This window comes from Chiroxiphia lanceolata, chromosome 1, assembly GCF_009829145.1.
Source record: "Chiroxiphia lanceolata isolate bChiLan1 chromosome 1, bChiLan1.pri, whole genome shotgun sequence".
Taxonomy (NCBI): domain Eukaryota; kingdom Metazoa; phylum Chordata; class Aves; order Passeriformes; family Pipridae; genus Chiroxiphia; species Chiroxiphia lanceolata.
In genome coordinates, this window is record NC_045637.1 from 130,240,948 (window position 1) to 130,248,222 (window position 7,275).

The window sequence follows — 7,275 nt, forward strand, 5'->3', positions numbered from 1 at the left end:
AAAGCAATGGGTTTTGCCTGAACACAAATCAACACTGAAAGAACATCAAGAGAACGGGCGCGCTAGGCAGCGGCCCGGGGAGTTTGGTCTGACGTTGCAGTGGAAGGATTTGCTCTCCGCACCCATCGAAAATACAGCGGTGCATCCCAACCCAGCCCGGACCGCGCGCGGACCGTGAGGGGCGGGGTGGAGCGGGCGCCGCCAGGCTCGGGGCCGCCAGGGCGCAGGCGCGGGCCGGGGCCGCGCAACGGCGCAGGCGCGGCCGCGGGATCCCATCAGGCTCGGGGCGGCGGGAGCGCAGCGGGCCCAGCATGTCGGAGAAGAAGCAGCCGGTGGACCTGGGGCTCCTGGAGGAGGACGACGAGTTTGAGGAGTTCCCGGCCGAAGGTGCCGGACGGGACGGGGCGGGGCGGGCCGGGACGTGGCGGGACGGCAGGCGGCGTCTGTGGTGCCGCCCGCAGGCCGCGGCCTGGGCCGGCCGAGGCGGGCAGGACGCGGCGGGCCCGGGGCGCTGTGCCCGGGATGCTCTGTGCCCTGTGCCGGCCCGCGGGGCACCGCCACGCTGTCCTGGGCTGCTGTCCTGGGCTGCCGCCCCGCTTCAGCCACACGGGAGAGGCTTCCCCGCGGGTCCCTGCCCAGCCCCCGCCCCGGGCAGGGGCTACAGCCACACCAGGGCCGGGATCGAGCGCGGTCGTGGTGCCCGTGCCCGACTCTGTGCGGTGTCACGGCGCTGGACACATCGCCCTGGAAGTGCTGTGTCATTGTGCGAGGGAGCTGCGAACAAGTGCGGGAGAAACTTCCCTCCTCTCGGCACTGAAGATGAGAATCCCCAGGGAAGACGAGGGATGAGGGCTGGAAACTGAGTGTGAGGTGCAAACGAATGTGAAAAGGAAATGATGTGCTCCGTAGTTACTCTGAATCACTTTACCTTTTGAAGCACAGATATTTATGTGTTGGTTTGCTTGTCGTAGGTACAAACATACTGAATGGGGAAGTTGAATTCAGTAAAACAACTCACTGTCCCTTTACAGAGATAATCTGGGAAACATCCCTAGGTTTGTTTTCTATGTCCTTAATTCTAGAAATTGTCTCAAGCTGTGGATAACGAGAAATTTTATATATAGCATGATGGATGAAAAGTTAGGGGCCATTTTCTGTAATGTCTTCATTACATGTGGTTTTTCCGTGACCTTAGATATCCTGAATCTTCAGTACTGGTAAAAATTGTATTTCTCCACTTGTTGACAGAAGAAGTTAATAACATGAGTGAAATAATAGCTGAAGTAAACTTAGAAGACTATGTCCTCTTTTTCATATGTATTTCCTAAACAGGAAAAAAGTGTTTAGCTGTGCTGCTAAAACAAAGTACTGTGCAGGCTTTCTGAGTGGAACAGAGATTTTAATAGGAGTGATCACCAGCAAGGCTTCTTGCTGTTCCCTCTTGCAGAAAATAAGAACCTCAGAGAGGCCCATTTGAATCTTCAAGTGAGGTCATAGTTTTGAGGTGTTATAAAGAGTGTTCAGACCAGTTTGACTGTTACCTGCAGTGCTTAGGAAAGTGCTGTGATAACTGTGTGCTCAAACCCATCCCACACTGTTGTTCCTTCAAGTTAAAACACCACTTTCAATGCAACAGAAAAAACTTTGTGTTTTATTACCTAGGTTTTAACCAAAGGAAATTAGATAACGCAAAGCTGTGTTAAGGGATGAAAATACTGGCTTCTGGGGTTTATTCCAACTTAAAATTTTTCTTAAAGCAATTTATCAAATCAAGTTTATGTATCGAAAGCAGACATATACAATTTTTATAGGACACTACGAAGTATAGCATTAGCATGGTAGATTAAAGTGTATGGGAATCAATCACTTAAGAATTTTTTGTACAGTGCATTTCAGAGTATAAAATGTAATGTATAAAGTAATACAGGAGGGGATTAAAAAAAACCCCCTAAATTCTAAAAATTGTTTTTTGTTTCCCAAGTGCAAAAATAGGACAATCAGTGATCAGCATAGTAAAATACTTTATTAAGGAGTCCAGCCATGACAAAATTATAATTTTGATGTGTATTAGCAATACTTAAGGATAGTGGGCTTTCAAATGCTCTTAATACTTTCAATCCCCAATAATGCTCCATTATTTTTTACTTTTACTCAGTCACAGGCATATAATGTAGCTGGGAGTGATAACTGTATTGTGCAATTTTGGAGTATAGTATCAACATACAGGTGCTGTAGAATCTTGTAGCCACAGTGATGAGAATGTAATTCAGGCTTTATTTTCCACCCCTTCAGTGTGGAAGATCACATGGGCCTTTCTGACTCTTCATCACTCAGTGTGATTTGGAGCGTGTTTTCACAGTCTGCCCAACTGATCTTTTATGATTGAAGCTGCTGTTTGTTGTGTTGGATACAAGTTATGAGCAGATTTTTTTTTTTTAAGTTTGTGGTTCTGTCTGAGTTACTTGTATGTTTGCAGATAGCAAAGTATGACTTCGTAATTTTAAACTGGTTTGAACTTTCTTTTTTTGTATCTTTGAAATCCAGCTAAATAATTGGTAAAGCTTTTTTATTTTAACAAAAAAAATCAATTGTATATAAATAGGCAAAGCTTATTGCAGGCAGTTCTAAATTATAAGTCCTTCTCTTTGAGCAATTAGCAACACAACTAAATTCAAATAATGTGGTTTTTTTTAATCTGCATTTTCCCTTCACCTTTTCTTCCCATGTTTTTTTTTCTTTTGCTCTTATAGCAGGATTTTTATGGTCCTTCATCTTTTCCCATTATATAATTTATATGAGTAGGAAAGTTTGATTGTAATGCCTTTTATACATGTGTCTTCAGTCAGTTACAAATGGATTTTTGTGTCCTGGTGAATGACAAATATTAATTTTGTTGCCTGTCAGTGTTAAAAAAAGGAGGTGAATATACAAAGACCAGGCTTTTTTCTTAGAAAGTTAACTGATCACAGGGAATTAGTTTTTAATGTTTTACCTCACTAGCTTCCCCTCCCCCATACCTCCATCAGTGTTTAATGTTACTTCAGGCCTTAGTCCTCAGAGTGTTCTGTAGAAGGGCAGTAGATGGCTCACTGAACTGTAAGGGGAAGAACTCTTTAAATACACTACCAGACTTTGAGAAAGACAAGTGACAGAATTAGGGGCTTCTTTTGTTTTGGTAGTATTTGAAAAACTTGGTGTCCTTCGGTAGGGGAAAACTGAGAAACTCAAAGAAATTGAATTAAGCCCACTTGTGTTTTCATGGTGATTCCGAGCTTTTAATTTTCATCATTTTTCTAAACTATTTAGTTTGATCATAATTTTTTTTAATAATGATGCATTAAGTGGGCAATGAGTAATTTGTCAAGAATGATGTGCCAGATTACTTTTTTATAGGACAAGTAGAAATAAGGTTAGCAAATGGGCATTTAGTGCCTTGCCTCTCTAAGGAAACAGCTTCTGCTGTCTTGGGAACCCAGAAATAGCTGGTTACGGGTATCAACTGCTGTTTGCAGATGCCTGTTTCAATTTGCCTTTACTTCTGCATCATGGAGAAGTTTTTGGCATTTATCCATAGACTGACTGCATCTGATCTGAGTGAATGGAGGACCTGTGCATGTGTTTTCGCAAAAGCATCTGATACATATTTACTTTTTTATTCTGAAAAAAAACATATCAGTACAAAGTGGAATCTCACACCTTTTGTTGAGCTTTTAGGAGTCAAGTACTCGGTGTTGCTTTCTTTTTACAATAGTGTTACAGTTTGTCCATTTGTTTATCCATTTGTATGTCCATTGTTCAAAATGTCTTTTATGAATGTGTAATCTTGGAAACCATGATGTGAAGTGTGTAATGATTTTTTTTAACCGGGTTTCACTTTTATTGTAATTCAAGAAATTGTGAGGCATGTTTTAGATCTTTCTGTCTCATAAACACTTGAATGTGATCCAGACTTCTCTGTTAAACTTAACAGAAGGCTGCCTTATCCAGAGGCTGAGCTAATCTGTCAGTAACACATGGTACCAAAACTATGCAGCATACAATATTTAGACCTCTTTTTCTGTCTTTAGATTGGACTGGTTTAGATGAAGATGAAGATGCACATGTCTGGGAAGACAATTGGGATGATGACAATGTAGAAGATGATTTTTCCAATCAGTTAAGGTAATTTTATTTTAACTTACTGTTCTAGAATGTGGGTGAAATGTTTAAAATGGCACTGATTAGTTACTATTTCAAAGTTTGAAATCTGCTTAATTTAAAAAAATAGAGATCTGAAGTGGAAATAAATGAAAGCTCTACTTTCTGCTTTTCTATTTAAAACCTTTCAGAACCAGACTTAGAGATTACAGCACTCTGACGTACTGATCAGGATATCATCTTTTAATAATTCTAGTGATCCCTGAAATATGCCTTATGATACGGGGGGGACAAACAGTGCAAAGATCTCTGCAAGCTGCAACACAGTTCACACTTTCTTAATTTACCATTAGATCCCTTTTCTAATGACTTTCCTGCATATATGTGAAAGTTCTGAATTGTGCTGCAAGGATTAATGGCAAGGCATCCAAGATTATCTCTTCCGTGCTATGTGGTGTGCAAAGTTTTTTGTTTGTACTTTCAAATAGGACTGCTGTTCTTTGTCCAAATGGACAAATTTTCTAGAGATCAGTGATCTGTAATAATGTTAAGGTTCTCTTCTGTGTGATGAGCATGCTGTTTATGAGCAACAACAGCAAAGTAATTGTTAATTATATGCTTTAAAAAAAGTGATAGCAATTTGGGTACCTCTAAACCAGTTGCTTAATCTTCTTTGTCACTTATTTCAGTAATCCTTTACTGATGCATAATTATAACTTAAATTGTTTCAAGCATCAGAACAAAGCCAGATTTTATAATTAATCCCTCAGTATGTTGCATGAGGAGCAAACTGTCTGTAATACAGCCTGCTTAAACAGTTCCTAGGTTGATCTCCCTTGTTGTACTCCAGCAAAAGCAATTATTTTTGTATCTTCTACATAAAAGATCTTTGGTATAGTTTTTTCTTATGAGGTTGAAAGGCATAAAGCTGTAATACTGGAAAACAGGTTGATAGGTAGTGAAACAGACTTTCAAGAGGTATAATAATTCTTGATAAACATAATTGATCTAGACAAACCTTCCCTAACTGGCCTTAATTGTAGCCCTGTAGTATTGGTGACTGTATACTGTTTTGCAATGTTGCTTGGTTGCAGCATGGTTTTATTTCATCTCTAGAAAGCAAATACTGCAGTCTTCCATTTTTAAAATTCCACTACTAATTATGTAAACTAACCTGAAATATTTTTGGTGATTTGGAGTTCTGTATGTAGAGACACATATGCTAAGATGAGGAGATGAAACGGGGTGCATCTCTCTGTGTTTGGAGACAGGTGAGGAGCGAAGTGGGGACAGGCCAGGAGCAATAACAATTATAGTTGCTGACTTGCTACCCTGGCAACTAAGGGCAACAAAACAATCCTTTCCCTCAGAATTGTTCGCTGCAAGGTGTATTTCACCAAAACATAAATAAAACTACCAGAGTGCACTATTTTTAAAACTAAGAAAAGGCTTAAAATTGTCTTAGAAGCACATGCATTTAAATGATTCAGAATTTTTTGGTTTAAGGAAATCTTGAGAATAACTGTATAAGATAATACTTTGGTTTTTCTAGTGTGTTTGGAGTTGTTGCAGGCTCATGGGTGCTGCTTTGGGTCAGAGGGCAATAACTATGATTAAAACAAATATTTGAATTTTTCACTGAGAAGTCACTTCTAGTGATCTAAGATATAAAGCTGAAGTTCAAGAACTACAGAGTAAGTAAGGTCAAGGTTACTGGTGTGAATCAAAAAGCAGTATGGCGTTGATATTCTAAAATGATTGTATATTATATGGTACATGCAATTTTTAAAATCATTTAACAGGATTGTATCTGTATGTTTCAGTATATCTATCTCTTCTATACAGAGCTGAATTAGAAAAACATGGATACAAGATGGAAACATCATAGTTTTTGCAGAATATGGAGTGGCTTAACATGGAACTGTGGATAGACTATATTGAGAAAAGAAGAAAAGGTGGAAAATGAGAAGACACACCTAGTTCGTTATCTGCTTGGATTTATTATTGTTTTGTATAAAAAATAAAGTTTTTAATCTTAGCCTCATCATACATCAGCTGCTACTCACCTGGTACCTTGTGGTTTGGTTCTGAAATGCCTTGTGTGCCAGAATTCATGGACTTGAATGCCACAAATGATCTGTCAGTGGCTGACGATCTTGCACCAGCTTCTGTCATGGGGAGCTAAATATGTGCAACTAGAATGAAGACTAGTGAACATTTCTGTCACAGGAAATGTGGAGGTGTCAAAAAGAAATAAAATACTGGTATATTCCAATTAAAATGTGGTAGAGATAGAAAGCAGTTTTAAGGAGTGATAAAGCTTGTTTTGCATCAACACTTTGTTTCATAATTACTTGGGTATTTTTGTTAGTAATTTCATGTGGGTGCTGGTTTGATTGACTCAAAAGATAAAACCTGCTTTAAAGTGTCCTATGACAACAGGAACCCAAACTCTCCAATCTGGTCTTGTCATTTCTCAGATCTGTTAACGAGGACACCTCTCTGGAGGTGAAAGAAGTTTAAGCCTAGGAGTCTCTGCTGAAATTGCCTCCAATTTGCCAGTTGCAGCAGTTCATGTGTATCACACGAACAGGCCTGCTGAAAACGGAAATCAAACTTCCAACTCGTTTCACAGAGGCCAGCAGATAGTTGCCAGATAGATATGGCAGCAGTGACTGGATTCGATTACTCTCTGAACTAGAAAACAAGGTGAAAATTGCAAAACCTATGACCGCTTCCATGAATCTTCCCCAAAGGAGCTGTTGAAGCTGGTGTATGTAAAGACAGAGGGAGATGTAGCCATGATTCCAAATTTAATTTTATTTTTTTTTTAAATAAAGAGGCAACTATAGTTACATACTAACAGAATTTGAATTAGCCGCTTGCTTTTTCAACAGTTCACTAGAGAAGCGGAGCCCTAATTGTTATTTATAGTGAGCTTTCAGAATAAAGGTATTAGTTGATGGACATGCAGTTATGGTATTAAATGCTTTAACCTTGTTAACTAAATAACCGAGTCTCTTATGTTACAATGGCGTTTATTAATGCAAAATGCTAGGAAGTTTCCCTTCCCTCAGATTATTAGGTGGTGCTGTATTATAGTGGAGGCAAGATTCACTGTGACCCTTACTGCTTTCT

General features: G+C 39.8%; 1 long non-coding RNA gene across 1 annotated transcript; it reads left to right on the top strand.

Annotated features, from left to right (window-relative positions):
• Nucleotides 1-363: 363 nt before the first annotated feature.
• LOC116789191 lies at nucleotides 364-6,070 on the top strand. The gene is made up of 3 exons (XR_004357935.1): nucleotides 364-387; nucleotides 4,068-4,161; nucleotides 5,961-6,070. It is a non-coding gene; the product is annotated as an uncharacterized LOC116789191 (long non-coding RNA).
• The last annotated feature ends 1,205 nt before the right edge of the window (nucleotides 6,071-7,275 follow it).